Source organism: Rhinopithecus bieti, unplaced genomic scaffold, assembly GCF_001698545.2.
Source record: "Rhinopithecus bieti isolate Rb0 unplaced genomic scaffold, ASM169854v2 scaffold_37463, whole genome shotgun sequence".
NCBI classification, from domain to species: domain Eukaryota; kingdom Metazoa; phylum Chordata; class Mammalia; order Primates; family Cercopithecidae; genus Rhinopithecus; species Rhinopithecus bieti.
Genome location: NW_016815818.1, coordinates 1,296,544 through 1,315,369, shown reverse-complemented (window position 1 = coordinate 1,315,369; position 18,826 = coordinate 1,296,544). Strand labels below are relative to the sequence as shown.

The 18,826-nt window shown below is 47.0% G+C and overlaps 1 long non-coding RNA gene across 1 annotated transcript in view; it reads right to left on the bottom strand.

The window, feature by feature from the left end:
• Positions 1 to 18,826, bottom strand: part of LOC108516399 (uncharacterized) — a 117,800-nt gene that overhangs the window by 10,136 nt on the left and 88,838 nt on the right. The window contains exon 2 of the long non-coding RNA XR_001881809.1: positions 8,787 to 8,894. This is a non-coding gene — a long non-coding RNA (uncharacterized LOC108516399). The remainder of the gene's footprint in view (positions 1 to 8,786; positions 8,895 to 18,826) is intronic.

The window sequence follows — 18,826 nt, the reverse complement described above, 5'->3', positions numbered from 1 at the left end:
GACATTAACAGCAGATACGGATCACCTGGTCTCTTTTTCTTAACAACCAGATGGTGTCGGCATTACGGTTGTTCCCATTCATGGGTGAGCAAACTGGGGCTCTGAGAAAGTTTCCAGATGTTACACACAGTCTGATCCCAGAGTCTGCTGGGTTAACTGGAAGTCTCAGGGTGAGGGCAGGAAATAGCAGGGAAGGACTGAGACTCCTAGAAACTGGAGAAGTCAGAAAAGGTGAGGCTGATTGTAAAACCAAGCTGCTGGTTTAGAGTTGGGCCCCCGAATACTGGCTGTCCTTTGACTTTCCTAGGCCCTGACTTTCCAAGCATCATGCTGTACTGACACCACTAAACATCTTCTGTGCTGCCGAGCCCGGGCTTTTGTACATCAGTTAATGGACACACACTCTGTGCCTTCCCATGGTGGGGAAGTTCCTCCCGTCGGCCCTGCCATCCTGCTCCAGCAGTATGTGTACACATTTTGTTAAATATTTCATTGCGTTTCGCTCTTATTATTTTATAAAAATGAGCGGGAGATGGGAAAATGGAAGTGCTGATCCCAGCAATAAGAAGTAGGGGTCTCGTAAACATGATATGACTGAGACAGAGATGGAAAATGTTAAGCGAGCTGAAAGCGGTAAATCTTGAGTCTTCATTGTGGACTCATTGGACTGTGTGTTCAATTAGGAGGAGAAGGAACAAAATTAAAGAACACGAAATGATGGAAATATATGGCTGAAGACTGCATCTCAAAGGCGAGGTATAATTGGAATCTGATCATGTGTCGTGACTGTCTGGGAGCAGAGCTCCGGGAACGCACGGGGTATGTTCGAAAGCTAGGCTGCCTGTGCCTCACCCTGCTCTTGGCGGCTCCAGGGCCAGGGCTCTGAATCACATTGACCGGGATTCCGTCAGTGTCTCTGTCTTGTCATACTGGACTGAGGGGCCCTGCTGGGGCCCAGGAGGAGTGAAGTGGAGTAGAAGGGGGCATGCAGTCAGCCTACTCTCTGTGACTGTCTCCACTTGGCCTTTCCCCACACACCCTTGGCTTTCCAGGGACCACCCGCAGCTGCCAAGAAGTCCCTGTTCTGGAATGAAATCTGTCCATGACACACAGGCTAAGAGGCAGCTGGCTGTATCTTGGGAAAGCGTGTCCAGTGGAGCAGTATTAGTTTTTTCAAGTCAGGGCACCCCAGCATTAGGGGGCATCCCCTCTCTTGTCATATCTTCCTGAGTCCAAGATTTATCATTGTGCCAAAGAAGTCCCCCTTCCTGTTCACTTCAGAGTCTTCTGCTCTCAGCCCAGAGAGATTCCAGGCAGCAGTCTGAATGGGCAGCTGGTGAGCCAGCAGCAGGGTTATTACCCACATCCTCTGAGACAGGCAGCTATTAAACAGAAGTGCAAGGATGGAGCTGTGTTCTACCTCCCACTGGCTCGGGCTGTTCTCTGCCAGGGCCCGTCCCCTTCAACCTCCAACCTTGGAAAGGGGCTGTGGTTCTCTGGCTCCTAACAGGGAAAACTTTAGTCATGTGCTGGCCCTTTCAGCTGCTCTCAGACACAGAGGAGGAGTGTTTCATATTAGCATCAGAGTCTTTGAATACTAGAAATGGGTCTGAAAACTATAACTCGCAGTGAAGCTGAATTCCGACTTTTGCAATGCAACCCATTTCCTATCATTATGGTCTGGGTGGAAAGGAAGAGTCCGGCCTTTGGCACAGAATCTTCGTAGTCTCGATGTTCAAGATCATGCCTTTGCTTTGTCCTCGTCTTTTTCCAGTGAGATGGACACCATCTCTCATGCTAGAGCAAGGACCAGGGGGTGGAAGAAGAGGAGGAGAAGAGGCAATTTTGCACAGTGGACTCCGGCCCTCAGGGACCAATTAGGATGCTTAGAACAGTTAGTAATCCTCTGGGATCTGAGCATTTGTTAGTCTGGCTCTTCCAGGGTCAAGCCTGTCCAGGGAAAAGGAAGAAAGTGTCTCTACTTCCAGATCAGGAGTTCTGTCCAGAGCAGGTTGATCTGAGCAGGCAGGATGCTGCATGTGAGATGTCTGCTGCCAGAGCCAGGCTCTGGGATGGGAAGGAGAAGTAAACGGGGCTACTCCTCTAAGATGACTCCCCAAGGGCACAAGTTTGCCTGGGGCTGGGGATGATCCCTGCTGTCTGCAGCCCCCTCGGAGCTTTCTTCTCTGTTTAGGGCCTGGCTGTCTCAGGTGAGAGCCTTTGCTTTGTGGCACTGGGAAGAGCAGTCTGCTGTCTCTTTGTCCTGCAGTTCATAAATGTGAGAAAAAGAGCTCACTTAATGAGGCACTTGCCACGGTCAGGGATGATTTCACTAGCAGAAGCTGTGTGCGCGTGAGCTGGAGAAGGGTGGGGAGTAGGGGAGATGGGCAGAGGGAGACAGGGAGGTGAAGAAGCCCATTTCAGAATGATGGGGAAGGTCAGGCAGAGAGCTCCCTAAGGGGGACAGAGAGCAGAAGCTGGGGAGATGGAGGGTCCAAAGGAGCTAACCACAGTGAGAAGCTGGCTGCTGCGGCTGCCCTGAAACCCAGCCTCAGCCTTTTCTTCACTCCTCAGGAAATGAACACTTCTTCTCCAATTCCAGAAGCAGTGGGAACTCTAGGCATTAGAGCAGATTGTCAGATGACCAACAGAGGTGGAAGGGTCCTGAGTCATCATGAGGTCTGACTTCTTCCCCGGACAAATAAGGAAAATTGCCCAAGTCCATACAGCAAGTTGGAGATAGGGCCCTAATTAGAACCCAGGTCCCAAGTAGCAAATCCAGGTCTCATTTATTGAGCACCTATTCTGTGTCGGGCACTGTGCAGGGCAATGGACGTCCCAGAAGGAGAAAATAGAGACGCAAAGGAAAAGACATGAAAATGTAGCAAAATGGAGATTTCCCTGTGCTGAAGCAGACAGGTGACTTCAGACTTAAAAGATTCCAGCTCTAAGAAAGGAGAACACAAAGCAAACCTCAAGCCCCAACACATGGTGGTGAAATAGGAACTTTAATGGGAAAAGAAGAGAGAACCACACATTCCCATGGATCCTCATTGCAAGATCGGAAACAAGGAGACGGTGCAGCCATGTCAGCAAGTTCTAGGAGAAAAAGGTTTTGAACCTGGGATTCTGAGCGCAGTCCAATTATCAATCAAGTGTGAAGACAAATGCCAGTGTTGGACATGTGAGAACTCAGAGTTTATTTCCCACTCACTGATATAAAAAATAACTAGAGGTTGTAGTCCAGCAAACGAAGAAATCTGAAGAGGTGGAGAACACTGAATAAGAAAGAGTAGCTGCTCAGGGCACCAGTCATGGCACCACAGGGCTCAGAAGGTTCTTCCACAGCAGCCACGGGCCACTCACACTGCTTAGTTCTGCAGTTGAATAACACTGCCATGCCCACAGTGGTTTTAATGCTTTCAAACTGATTTCCATCTTATAATCACCTATAGAATACAGAGGTAAACTATAGCAATGTAACAGAGTATAAATCTTCTAAATCTTACCAAGGTAAAAATCATAGATAATTTATTATTATGCAAAATATAATACATAGTACTATATATAGTATATTATATACAGTATGAAAGTATGTGGCATACTGTAGATTGTATATATTATATAATATATAATTATATATTATAGTACATAGCATACATATGTATTATGAGTACATAGCACATAATATAACATGATGGTAGATATGCTAAGATATAATATTCCATATTAGAAGTTATTAATTATAATAACTTATGGATTTAAGAAACTGCATATATATCTAGTATAGTATACAGTATTATATATGATGTATAATGCTATATACTATATTATATAGAGAATATACTACAGAGTAATGTATATTATTTAGTATTATATATAATATATAGTGCTACACAATATAATACATAATCTCTATAGTATATATAATGCTATATGGTATGTGTTATTTAGTATATTACTATTATTTTACATTATTAAGATTTAGAAGATTTGTACTTAATATATAGTATATGTTATATATGGTGTATATATGATATATAGTATATACAATGCTATGAACTAAAAATAGATAATATCAAATGTAATTTGATAAAAACTTATCAAACTAATACAAATTGGAGGGGGAGGATGTGGGCTAATTTCCTCAACTTTCATAGCAGACAGTTAATGGATAAATAGATAAACAGAGAACAAAAAGACTTAAGCATAGTATCTCATATATTAAGTGTTCAGCCATCAAATGACTAAAGCCAGAAGCTGTTGTGGTTGACTTTGGATCATGAGCCTTGTGGGGAGAGGTGAGGGTAGGAAGGGAGAGTTTTTATTTTGTATCTTTTACGCTGTTTGCTTTTTCCTCACATATACTTCTAATTTAAAAAATAACTACAATAAATAAATAATTATACATCTATATAACAGAAAACTATGCAGCAGTTAAAAGTAATGGAGTATATCTATTTGTTTTGACCCAGAAAGCTATCAATCATATAACCTATGTTAAAAAAGCAAGTTTTTAGAACAATATTTAAAACATAACATTTAACCGTGTTATAATAAGCAGCAAAACTGATAAGATGTTGTCCCTACCTTCAAGGAGATTTCTGACCATGCGCCCACTTCTGTGTCCTCTGCCCTGGGCCATCTGGCCTGCTTGGGACCTCTTCCCTTTGTAAGATGCATGCCTCTTATTTGCTTGCTTGTTTGTTTTTTAGGGACAGGGGTCTCCCTCTGTCACCCAGGCTGGAGTACAATGGAGCAATCATAGCTCACTGCAGCCTCAACCTACTGGCCTCCAGCAATCCTCCCTCCTCAGCCTCCTGAGTAGCTGGGACTACAGGTGTGCATCACCATGCCTGGCTAATTTTTAAAAAATTAATACCTCTTTTTGCAGTAGATAAAAACTGTTGTGTACATATTTTAAGTAATAACTCTAAGTTCTTGACTATAAGTGCTCAGTCCAAAGTCTGGCCTGAATGAAGCTGCATAAGAGACGCACAGCTTTCTACACAAATATCTGGTGGAGGGAAGCAGAGAGGGGAGTGAGAATCCAAGGACTGCAGGATGTCAGGCCTGAAAGACTCCTCAGACAGCCTGCAGTCCTCCTCCCTCGTTCACAGAGAAGGAACACTTGTGGGGCCCAGAGAGGGGCAGTGGCCAATAAAAGGTCATGCGGTTGAATTATGATGTCCAGAAAAGACAGAACTGGGCTTTGTGAACAGCCAGCGTCAGGAAACAGTAGACAAGTTGAAGGCTGACCTGGGAGCCTGAAACCATGGCCTGCAGAGAATCCTACAGGAGGTTCAGAGGGAGGCCCATTCAGGAGCTGCTCAGAATGCAGATGGCTTGACTTTGAGGGGAGGCCTGGACAAATCAGACCACATCGCCCTTCCCTAGTGTCCATGGTAATGTGAAAGAAGAAGTTTTAATATAAGTAGAAGGGGGCGCTTTGGGGCTGATGGGGAAGGGCTTGCACAGGAACTGGCATTTTCTGAGCAGTTCTGATGCACCCTATGTTGTGTGAGGTGCCTTCTTGTGCATTCTCTCATTTAATCTGCACAGAAGCCCCATGAGGTAAATATGATGACCACAATTACAGAAAGACAATGATAGTAAGAAAACTTAAGTGCCTGGGCGCAGTGGCTCATGCCTGTAATCACAGCACTTTGGGAGGCCAAGGCAGGCAGATTACTTGGACTCAGGAGTTACAGACCGGGCTGGAGAACATGGCAAAACACCATCTCTATAAAAAAAAAAAAAAAATCAGTCCAGTGTGGAGGTGCGCACCTGTTGCCCCAGCTACTCAGGAGGCTGAGGCAGGAGGATCACTTGAGCCTGGAAGCAGAGGTTGCAGTGAGCCGAGACTGTGTCACGGCACTCCAGCCTGGGTGACAGAGTGAGACCCTGTCTCAAAAAAAAAAAAGAAAAGAAAAGAAAAGTTACATAACTTGTCCCAAATCTCACAGCCAGCAAATGGCAGAGCTAGAATTGGAGTCTAGGTTGGTCTGGTTCCAAAGCTTAAGTTTCCTCAAGGAACCAGAGGGCTCCAATAACTATGTGTTCACCAACTGAGAAAAGGAGAAATGTCTCTCCTAAATGGGGATACAACAAATGCTGTTCCCTTCCTGAAGCCTGAGTATGGAGTCGGCTCCTTTACCCAATCCATGACTATCCAGGTACACCGGCTGGCTCTTGAGAACTAGGGTTTATGTTTGCCCAACAGGACCTTGAAAATCCCCACCTCAGAGGATATCAGCATTTGGGACTCCCTTTCTCCCCAGCAGAGTTCCCACAGTGCCAGGCTCGGAAGAAGACGGGCTAGGACCTAGTGTGAGTGCAGGGAGGAGAAGGAGCTGGAGTCCAGGACTCTTGATTTCCAAGTTTTCAGTCCCGAATCTGTCCTGTACCAACCTCAAAGGCATATGATCTGCTCTTGCCACCCCTCAGACACCTGCCCCCAGCCTCCTCCTATGTCTCCCGAGGCACCTCTGCCGCCACTGAGCCCTGACTCTGGGAGAGGCAGGCAGGCTCAGGAGAGTATATATGTCAGTTAGGGTTTGTCGTTTACACGTGGAGATCATTAACGAGACTTATTTTTAAATTGTAATTGCAAAATGTAAATGCTCCCCAAACCGATGTGTAATTGCTACCCCCTCCACCCCAGCCCTTCCCCTCTGGTGCCAGCTTTGCAAGGAGAGAATTAGAAAATAAAAAGGGGGTGGATTATGTAAGCAAAACGATTTTAAAAAAAGAGAGCGAGAGAGCTAAGAATTTAAGTGAGACAGCTGGCAGCTTCTCTGATTGCCACACTTCCAGCATTAGCTGCAAAAATTGTCCTTGCCAGTTGCACCCATCCAAGCAATAGTGTCAACTGTATTTAGTCCCTAGAACAGACCATACTGTCACTCGCTTGGCAAGACAGTTCAGTGGTTAGTGTGTGTGTGTGTGCGTGTGTGTCTGTCGGGAGTGAGAGGGCGAAGGTCGGGGTGATATCTGAGATTGCCTCTACCCCATCTGTGGAAGCCTTCCATTCCACAGGAAGACATAATTCACAGCAGGATTAGCAGTCCATCAACCCTGTTACCCATATGCTACCCTGCAGGTGATGGCAGGAACACCTCCATTCTCCTTTCTCCCAGGCTCAGACTGTCTTCTTTGGACTCCAGCATCTGCAGCCGCAGCCTGCAGAGAAATAGGACTCTACAGGAGAGTTCAGCAGGAAGAACCTCAGTTCTAGTCTCAGTCCCAGAGAAAGCCACTGAACTTGGGCATCAACACACTTCACACGGATTCACCAGGTATAGAGCCCTTGTCCCTTTTTGTACCTTCCTCCCATCTTCTTCAAGCCCTGTCCACAGCTGCCGTCTACAGTGAACTCCTTGTGACTTCACTCTGCACATAGACTCCAAATGTTGTTGAAAAGCCTCAACTTGCCCCCGAAACGGGCGTCGCTCAACCCACACTCAGCAAAGTCTTGACCCGCATAGATACCCTCCCCTCGGCTTCCACCGCGGGGAGCCACAGCTCTCCCATGCCGCTCACCCCTCGTTGACCTAGAACACAGAGCTCCCCAGACAGGAAGAAGGACAAGCATTGCTGCCAGTCTGTCCTCAGACATGTGGTCCTCTGAATAGACTAGCTGCTTGGGGAGCTGGGCAAAGGGACATTCATCTTTGTGGTTAATTCTCCCTTGTTCCCTCTCTCCAGGGAAACTAGCTTTGTGAGGAATTTAGCAATGATTTCTGCCACCGAAATGGAGACTGATGTAAGGTCATGGTGGCCCAAAGACATCAGGGAAATTTACAAAATCCTGGGCAAGGTCCTTTGGAGTTGGGGCCCAATCTCACCATAGCACATCCAGCCCTTATCATGGCATACTGGAAAGAGGAAAGGGTTGTTTTGGATAACTGCATTTCTAAATCCTTGCCTATATTGATACTTACGTCTGTGAGATCATGAAGTTACTTAAGGGGATTAAAAAAAAAACCCTATCTGGTCGGGCGCGGTGGCTCACACCTGTAATCCCAGCACTTTGGGAGGCCAAGGTGGGCAGATCACGAGGTCAGGAGATGGAGACCATCCTGGCTAACACGGTGAAACCCCGTCTCTACTAAAAGTACAAAAAATTAGCTGGTGTGGTGGCGGGTGCCTGTAATCCCAGCTACTCGGGAGGCTGAGGCAGGAGAATGGCGTGAACCCAGGAGGCGGAGCTTGCAGTGAGCTGAGATCAAAAAACAAAAAACAAAAAACCCTATCTGATAAGAGGATTAAATGAGATTCTCTATTCAAAATGCTTTATACATTCAAAAGAACTGTTTCTCTGAGTTCATCAGAAACACCTGGAATGCAGTTTCCATTCAAAAACACTTGGGGTAAGAAGCTCTGGCTTTAGGGTCCTGGAACTGCATTTTTAAGGATCGCCTCCTCCCTGCCACCAGGTCATTCATGGGTGATAATGTTTGCTCCGGAGGGTGGTACAAATGTGATCATCATCATGATACTAAGCAAGGCCCCACCCATCGCTATCAACAGCCATTTATTGTTCACAGAATACGTAGAGGAAAAGAGACAGGAATAAGACCCAGCCCTCCTCCTCAAGGAGCTAAGGAGGTGACATAAAGACCTGAGAATAATCATACAATGATTGGCTTTCAAGGTTGTTCATGTTAAGTGTCAGCTCATATTCTGAGCTGGTTCTAGAGGCCTTCAGAAGGAAAGAAAACCTTTCCTTGTTACATAAAAATAACATGTAACTATATGTTAAAGGACAGAAGAGCATTTCTTACTGTTCAGGTGATCCCAGGGGTCTCTGAGATGGTCCTCAGGAGAGTCACTCCCCTCTTTCTACTTCCAGCTGGGCCAGAATTTCTTCCTCTCTGCTAGAGCCAAAGCACCTGCAAAAAAGCGTAGAGCAGCTCTCAGCAGGGAAGGCAAGAATTGCAGGGGTGGTCAGAGAAGAGGGGCTCCCGGGCTCTGTTCTCCCCTTTCCAGGCCTCTCCAGGATGTCCTCTATTCTGTAACTTCCCTTGCAGCCATTTGTCCTGTATTTGCCATTCAATTCTCTCTCAATGTGGTCACTGAGGCCCACGGAGTCACTGTAGCCAAGCCCTGGTCACTGTTGAACATGCCCTGTTGTTGCCCGTCTGGCTTCCTGACACCAGGAGTGCCTGCGGCCCTCTCCCCCGAGTGCGGGCAGGTGCCTGTGAGTGATTTCTGTGGTGCTGGGAAGACCACAGCTGACATCTTGTATTAAGGCTGTGGTGAAACTCAGAGGAAGGGGGGACAGTGGTACATTTGTCAGGCGTGCGGATCCAAATGATAGCAGGCTTGGGCTGGGATCTGGAGAGACACTGAGGGGTAAGGGGTGGGTGGGGAGGTGTCCAGGATGGCAGGGAGGAAGAGTTGGAGGGGAATGGACCCAAAGCAGCACTTAGCAGTAAAGGACAACCTGTGACCTCAAGGTGGCTTTGGCTGCACAACTTATTTTTATTTTTCGATTAAAGTGAATTAATTTTGTTTGTCAATATTTGAAATGGACCATGGTGTTGGTGAATGGAGGCTGGCTGGTCAGCACTTTCATAAGGTCTGACCGGACACTTCTCAAACAGTCCCATCAATTTCTCCTTGTGGATGAGTTGCTGATTGGACTTCAGTGAGGCTATGCTTGGAGTCAGGATGGCAGGGTCGGGGGAGGGGGCTGCTCTGAGGCCTGGCTGCACTTTCAGAGCAGCATCGGGAGAACCGCTGGCCAGGAGGGCCAGCCCTATACCAGAGGTAAATGCATCTTTAACATTAACAGTTCCTTCCTAGTTAACACCATCTTACTCTCCCTGTAAAAACACATTTGCACCTCAGTAAAGAATGTAATTAACTGGTGACATGACAACAAGAGGAGCGAAACAGTGGCCCAGGCCGGGAGCTGCAAGCGGTGGTGGTGGTGGGGTGGTGGAAATTTAGATATTTGCCTGAACAACAAGACTTTCTCACCTCCCTTCTGGTGTGTGTGTGTGTGTGTGTGTGTGCGCGCGCGCGTGCGCACGTGCGCACTGCTGGGAGGTGAGGGTGGCAGAGAGACAGCATCCGGGATCCTGAAGGAGGTTTGAATTCCTGGTGGCAGGAGAGAGGAAGTCGAGGGTGCCGGGAGGTGGGATGAGCTGAAGGAAGCAAGGATAAGCAGGGTGGTTTGTGAATTTCCATTAACAAAAGCTCTCTGGATTAAAACAAAAACCTCTCCCTTTCTTGCACCCCAGGCTCATCCCAAGAGCAAATAAGGGACACCAGCCATTGCCTGCCCTGGGCAGCCCCTGGGAAGAGCCCAAGAGATCAGGACCAGCTCACAGGCATCATCATGGTCCAGTTACTCCTAGCTTGTTCCCTGCACCAGGCTTCTCCTCCATGTGACCTTGTCGTGAACTTTGTGACCGACTCCCAGTTCTGTGGCCACCCCAGCAGCAAACCTGGGCGATATGCCTGATTCCTCCCTTCTCCAAGCTTCATCTCCTTTTCACACCTCCATCACTATCCCACTTCTCATCCTCTTCCAGTCAGGCCTGAAGATATCTTCCCTCCTTTCCATCCCCAGCAGCACAAGCCACAAAGGACCCTTCTCCCCGCCATGCTCCTTCTTCCCACCATCGGCCCCACAGAGCACCCCTGCACTGCTGCTTCCAGGCAGAGCTACCGGGACAGGTGACTTCATTCATGCTCTTCAAGGTCTTGTCCATGCCAGGCACTGCCGACAGCGTGAGTGCCTCACACCTATAATGGGCTTACAGCTGTGGCACCACCCCCGCCAGAAGTACAATGACTTCCTGCTCAGAGAAGGCCTTCAACACACGTCTGCTCATTGTCTAGAAAGCAGCTGGTCCCGACTGCCTTTCTAGACCCATCTTCCACCCTGCACCAGTGGCTCTCTACTCTCCAACCACTCACAACACCTGCCATTCTCCAAACCTGTCCACAACTTCCCACTTCCCTCAATGCCCGATTCTATATTTCTATCTGATCAGGTATTTCTACCGGAACCATTCTTCATTGTTCACGCAAACATTCTGGCCGCTGCCTCCACAGCCAGAAGTAATTTTTCCTCCTCTGTGCTTCCAAATAACATGTTGCTTGTCATTCTCTGAAAGCTCTAGTCACATCCTGTCTCATGCTATGGTTATCTTAGCTATCTTTCATCTCCTTCCAAACTATAAGCTTCTCATGGGCAGAAGTCCTATCTTAAATCTGTATAATTTTTTCAGTTCACAAAGTACTTTCACATGTAATATCTTCTTTAACTCTTAAAGCAACCTGTAAAAGTAGGTATTTTAATATGACGATTGTGTTACCTTTAAAAAATAGCAAATGCTTCTTGTAAAAAATAGATAAATAAGAGGAAAAATGTTAAGTTAGTAGCAATCCTACAATACAAATATAAGCTACAGTTAATATTTGGAGTAAAATGCTTCTTTTTTAAAAGCAGTATCATATTTTCATACTGTTCACTAAATAGCCTTTTATATTTAACAACATATCATAAACACCTTTTCATGTAGGAGGAAAATATATTATAATTTTAATGATTATGGCATTCCATTTATGGGTATACTATAATTACTTCAGACAAATTCTTCATATTTGTTGTTTAGATTATTTCCAGTTTTTGCTATTATAAACATGTAATGACTATTCTTGCAGCGGACTCTTACTCCAGACTTGATAATTTTCTTAGGATAAGTTTCTGGATGTGGAATTGCCAAGTCCAAAGGTGTGTTCATCTTAAGGGATTTTTACAAATTACTTGCAGGAGGGTCACACCCATTTACATCCGTCAGCAGCATATGAGAGATGCCTTTCCCCTGCCAGGTGGTTGCTCTGATTTTGTAGATGTGGAAAATGAGGCTTAGGAGAGTCAAGCACAGGGCTTGCCTAAGAAAACAGCCAGCAAGTGGTGTATCTTCTGACTCCAGACATTTTGTTCTCCCAAGCTCTCTGCTTCTCTTTGCCCTTCTATTTCTTACCAGTCCAAAGAGAGTGCTTGCAGTAGTAAGTGCTAAATTAATGCTGCACTCACCGAAGGAGAGGCAGAGGTGGCTGTGCCCTGAGTGGCGGGGTGGGGCAATCCTGGGAGCTTTGCTAACATCAGCCGTTTCCAGGTGTCTGAGGCTGACTTGGCAAATGACAGATCTGTTCTTCGGTAGCTTTTTACTACTCCCTCCTGCCCTTTTCTGGGAAGGTACAAATTGCTTCAATTTAGTCCCCATATATTAAGAATCTACCTTGTGCTGGTGCCTGGGCATCAAAGACAAAACATACACACTGTCTGTCTCTGTCTCTGTCTCTCTTTCTCTCTCACTCACTGTCTCTCTCCCCTGCTCTCTCCCTGTCTTCTAGGTGCTTACAGTCTAGTGGGCAAAATAGAAGGGAAAGAAATAATTGTCACCTACAATGTGTGTGTGATGCTGCCCCTCACTGTCAGCCTCCAGATCCCACAATGGCTGGAGCAGGGGTCAGGGCCACGGTGAGGGTTGGGGAGGGGAGGAAGCCCTGCCTGACTCCAACCTCTGTCTCCTTCATTGTGTCCCTACTGGCGCTGGGGGTCCAGGGCTCCCTCTGTCATCCTGCTGAAGCCACGTATTCCTTGTCTTTCTGCTCTAGCTGAGCCTCTGCTGCCCCCATCCCAAGACGACTCAGAGGAGCTAGAACTCTTCAGAGAGGAATCACTGCAATATTAGGGAAAGAAGCTGACCCTGCTCCCCACTCAGGGATTAATAAAACACACATTTGAGAGAGGAAGGACGATCCAAGGTGACACCAGCACGCCCCCATGCAGGGCACCGCTTCAGGGCTACAATATACTTGGAATTCTCCTTCCCAGAACTGATAACTGCCAAGTTCTACTTGTTTCCCAACAGCCTACAGAAAGCTACAAGGCATAAATACAGTCTGTAATCTCCTTCCTGTCACTGCCAGCGATTCCGCAAAGTACAAGGGGGACCACTCACATGACAGAGAGCCAGACTGGCAGGGAGGAGGAGACCCCTGATGGCCGCGGCCATCCTCCCAGCCTCCAACCCGCCTCTTGCCCTCCACACTCAAGCCGTGTGCCCCTTTCTAGATTGCAGGCAGAAGGACCCAACACTCCCCTTTTTGTCACCATGCAGAGCTCTTCCTCTCCAAAAGCTAAGAAGCAGCACAGCAGGAAGGGCCAAGCCGCAGATGCAGACAGGAAGTCAGAGAGAGATGGATGGATGGGAAGACACGGGGCTGTGTGACCCAATAGCCCAGATGGTTTGGGGGACAAGAAAGGAAGCAAGAGCTTCAGACTGAAGATAAAGTTCCTCTGTCCTCACGACCTCCCCACCTCCAGCACTGTGGCTCCCACAGGCCTCTCTCTGCCTATCCAAGTTCATTCTACTGGACCGCTCTATAGACATGGGCTGGCTTCCCCACAGATCACCTTTGCCTATTTTGCCAACTTGTGCTTGGGCTTTTTGCAGATGAGTTGGATAGGTGAAGACTGAGCCTCTGGAATCTGTGGCCAGAGACCCAAACCAAAGCTTGTTCCCTGTCCACTCTGGGAAGGTTACCCCACTCTGGTGTCTATCTCAGGAGCATAAAACGCCAAGGTTTTTGCCCCAGTTGGCCCAAGAGCCTAAAAAAGAATCTTTTCTCACTCTGGAGCCCACCGAGGGCCTCTTCTTCCATGAGTGCAGTGATGAAAGTGTGGTTTGCCTACAGGGACACCCCAGCAATCCCTAATAGCTGATGTTTGTGAATCCTCAGACCTCCCTGCTGGCAGGGGTGAGCCATGGAGGCGTGGCAGCCAGGACCAGCTTTGCCACAGGTTTACTCTGTGATGTTGGATGAAATATGCCACCAGTTTGAATTCTGTTTCCTCCTCATCATTACTGGTTTTCATCATTGCCATCGATAAACAAAGGGCTGGGCCTGACAGTGTGACATTCTCTGGTCTCATTCTCTGGTGATGCTTGACCAGCTGTTAAACTCAACTGTCATCCCAGGGAAAGCCTCAAATTTCACCAAAGCAATGAGGCTGATCTCAAAGAGACCAGATGCCAATCCTTTAGAAAGAGAGGGGCTCTTTGGAAGCCAAAGTAATTCATTGACCTGTTTATGATGTTTCTCCTCTACTCAAAAGTTTATAATGGCTTGCCAGGGCCTAAAAGACAAAATTGAGATTTCTTAGCTTCCATTCTTCCCCTTCATTATCAGCCTGATCCTACCAATCTTACCTAACTCCCCACTACTTTCAAATCTGAACCTTTTCTCCAGCCAGGCCAGGCTGCCACTGCCTCATGGCCAAGCACACCCCCTGTGTGAGCTCCCTGGCCCTCCTGACCCACCTGCCATGCTTCCCTTTCCTCCGTTGTCCAGGTCCCATCCAACCTGCAAAGACCAGCTCAAGTCCTGCCTTTCTGCAGCCGAATGAACTCAGCCTCTTGCCCCCCTCACCCTATTACTGACCCTTGATCTTACTTAATTTCGTGAGCCCCTGCTTTGTGCATGAATCTTAATCTCCTCAATGTCGTCATAAGCTTTGGATTGTGATGTGGATATGATTTGGATAAGGATTGTGAGACTTTTATATTTCTCTTATTCCTTCCATACATACCTAGGTTAGTACTGTGCCCATGGAGATCATGGAAAGTATTGTTCCTGTCACATGAAGAAGAGTCACTACTGGAAAATATTAAATCAGATCAATGCTGAACCAGTTCAGTTGATGGTTTGCTTATTTAGTTATTAATTATTAATTGCCAAAGGTATCACAGTTCTCTATATTTCAACGTGTTCTTGAATTGAGAGCTGTTGACTAAACTATGTATTATTTTGCATGCTTCCTGCACTAATAATAAGTGAATGTGGGAGAGAGAATACAATGGGTGGAAAGGTGAAGTCAGACAACCTTGAATTCCAGTCCTAGGTTCCCGTCTTCCAAGCTGTATAAGTCATGGTTTTCCTACTTCTGTAAAATGGTTACAATAATACCCAACTCACAGGATTTGATGGTATTACATTAGACGTGTGATATGCTTAGCAGACAGCAAAGGGCTTGGCAATGATGTAGACTAAGCCTTTCACAAATGATGACTATTGTCATTAGTGACAATGATAGCAATAATAACTTGTTTAGGCCGGGCGCAGTGGCTCACACCTGTAATCCCAACACTTTGGGAGGCCAAGGCGGGCAGATCACGAGGTCAGGAGATCGAGACCACCCTGGCTAACTCGGTGAAACCCCATCTCTACTAAAAATACAAAAAAATTAGCTGGGTGTGATGGCGGGCGCCTATAGTCCCAGCTACTTGGGAGGCTGAGGCAGGAGAGTGGCGTGAACCCGGGAGGCGGAGCTTGCAGTGAGCCGAGATCGGGCCACTGCACTCCAGCCTGGGCGACAGAGCGAGACTCCGTCTCAAAAAAAAAAAAAAAAAAAAAACTTGTTTAGATCTCATCTAGCAGAATCCTACTCATCCTCTGAGACTCAGCTCTGTTAGATTTTCTCTCAGGGCCACTGAGCCCCACACAGGGTGTCTGTCATTCCTTCCTTTCTGCTCCCCTAATACCTGGGACTATATCTCCAAGACAAAGTCCAAAGTCCTTAGCCATGAACTCCAGGCTGTGTCACTGAATTATCTGTTCCTAGGTGTGTCCCTCCCACTAAGCTCTGAGTTTCCAGAGAGCAGGGATTCTGTATTCCTCACCGTGCACTTCCAGTCCTGGCCTAGCATCAGGCTCAACGTGCGTCTATGAGGGAAAGAATGGATAAGCAGGAATGCCAGATGCAGTCAGGAGACCTGGGCAGAGTTTGGCCAGTCACAAATTTTCTTTCTGGAGAAAGGGGCCTGGGGGAGAGATTGGTAATTAGGAATGCATCGTGGAAAGCAAATGTCTGCTTTAACTCAGCTAAGACCAGCCCACTTGAAGGGACTTTAGAAAAAGCTTTTCACTTGCCCAGCAGGATTTTCTTATTTGGGGAACCTTCAGCCCCATCAGAAGACTTCAACATTGAACACCTCTGCAAGGCCCTGCCTGTCTCTACTTTCCTTACCAAACTCAGCTCAGCCTCCTTCTCTCAATCCTCCCCTCCCATCCCTTTCTCCAGTGGTCAGACCCTCAGCCTCGGAGTCCCTGCTCTCTCCCCAAGCCAGCCTGCTTGATGACTCTGGGTTCCAAGGCAGGATCCCCAGCACCAATGGCTCACTCCAGAAGCAGGTGAAAGTAAGTGCATCTTGGTACAATCTGTTTGTTTTTGCCTCTGTCACCAGATAGAGTGAGCTACATTTTCCTCCTTTCCATCTCCATGGCCACACCTCAGCTCAACAATTCCCTCCTGATCCATCTCCCTGGGGGCTGCTGCATCCTCCACAGGCTGCACAAGGACCGTTCCAGCAGCTTAGAGCATCCTATGCACAGTTCTCTTCACACTTAGCCAGCCACACTGTGATCGTCTGGGTACCACTCTGCCACCCCACTCGATTATATAATCCTAATTGGAATCTCAAGCCTATAGAACTCCCCAGAGCCTAAGATGTATTTTGTACATGTAAGGTGTTCAGCGTATTTGCTGGATAAAGGAGTAAATACATGTATATATTCAGCAGAGGGCATGTGGAGTGTATAACACACCACATGCTGATCTCCTTTACGGAGAACTATATTATCCAATTTATTACTTAGGACTTGCAGCAACTTTGGAAAGTAGTTATTTTTAGTCCTGTTTTTAAAAAGGGAAAACTGAGGTTAGAAAAGTTAAGTGACTGGTCCATAGACACAAAACTGGTTAAGGGGTGAAGAGAAAGGGTGGAGTCCAAGGGTGCTGTTGTGGCCTCATCAGAACAGCTCCTGGGCACCTGCCCACCTGCCTATCTAGTCTGGAAAAGCTGTAAAGAGGCTGAGCTGCTTCTGTTCTGCCTCTCTTGGGAAATAAACAAGAAGAATTCTTCTTCTCATCATTTGGTGAGTCGGTGACATTTCATTTGACAAAGAATCTAGGAAAAGCCTCTCTTGGGACTAGTTTTGGGACCAGGCTCTGATAATATTGCTTTATTGAAAAAGGATGCGAGGAACTGAGCTCCGGATGGCCTTTTACGTGGAGTAATTTATGCAGGAAATGAGAAATATATTTTTTTAAAGAAACACACATTGATCTACATAGTCACAAAGACAGCAGTGACAACACACACACACACACACTCCCAGAAACACTGTCACAGACACACAAAGGCACAGATTTCAGTTCAGGGTCATGCCACACACAGTAAGCAGCCAGAAGATTCCAAGTCAGATGGATACAGAGCCTTAGGCTCACACCCACTTGCAAAACAGTCGGAAGGCTCTCTCTGACTTTCCTTTCCATGCCTCCCAGGAGAAATTGTGATTTTCCCCACACATGTAAATTTTCGTTATTAAGGAATGCAGAGGAAGCGTGACATTGAAGAAATTAATCTCTCTGTGCCTCCCTGCCCTTCTCAGGGCTCTATTTCCTCCCATGATGACCACACCACATATGGAGATGGTGTCAATCCGATGACTTGCACCTCAGGGCCCAGTTCCTACTCAGGGAAGATTTACACCTTGTGCCTCGCAGAGGTTTCAGTCATAACCAGCTCCTGGAGGACAGCAAAGGAAGGCAACAAGGAAGGAAAATGAAATGTCTGTAAAATTCTCATTCAGATACTGCTGAGAAACGAATTTCAGAAGTGGAAGGGATGGTAAAAAGGATTCTATTTAAAATGCCTTTCTCCCTAGGCTGTTTGCGAAGAGTTGGGATTTAAAAGGATATGTGAAAGTTAGGACTTACCTTCTAGCCATGGTGATTTTGACCTGGGCTCAAAGCAGAGCCCAGGATCCCTGTTCTTACAAAATTGGCACCAAGAAACTCACAGATGCTGCAAATGCACCGGGAGCCAAGACACCTGGCTTCTACCCATAACTCTCCTGCATCAGCATGTCACTGCTCTGGGCCTCAGTTTTTCCATCTGCGAAGTGAGGTTAGGACCAGATGATCCCTTCCACCATGGTCTGCATCAGGGGACTCCTTGCTCTGCCTTGGTCCAGTGTTAATAAGACTTTACATACTGCTGTTATCTGCAAGATGATATGTACAACCCAAAGCATGCCCAATCCCATCCGTTAACTTTTTGTTGTTTATGCTTCACTGTAACTTTGTGAGGTTGGTAGTGCTGGTATCAATATACCCATTTTACAGACAGAACAAGCAAAACTGAGACTTAACTGTCTCAGCTAAGGTCACAAAAATAATTAATATTGAAATCTCAAGTTGATCTATTGGGATATTCCATGGAAAGGTGACCTGCACACTCTGGGGGCTCTGGGGGACACAGGGGGGATAGTAGATGACTAACTGCTCCCTCCTCCAGCTCTGCAGCCAAGCATCTGTCACAGTGATTCAGCAGTGAGGGTGTCATCATCCATGGGGAGTTCTGGGTGTGATGCTGCCCAGGAGCCACCGGGCTCATCAGGATTAAATCCCTGTGACAGCAGCGCCATCTTGGGTGGTATGGGGAAGGTGGTCATTAATGGGCTTCACTCCATGGAAATGCAGAGAACAGCACCTTGTGACTGTATCTGCATAAGAAAGGACAAGGCCCCTCAGCACTCTCATAATGATGAAGAGGACAGAGAGTGGAGGGGGCTGTAGAACAAAAGGGGAGAGTCTAGAGGGATGGCTACCAGCACTTGCATATGCCTCCCAAAGCCAGGCCTTTTCCGCACTGCTGCACTGCTGTTCCCCATTTTCTCCAGTACCCTCTAAACTCTGAAAATAAACCCTAGGACCTCAGATCACCCATTCCTA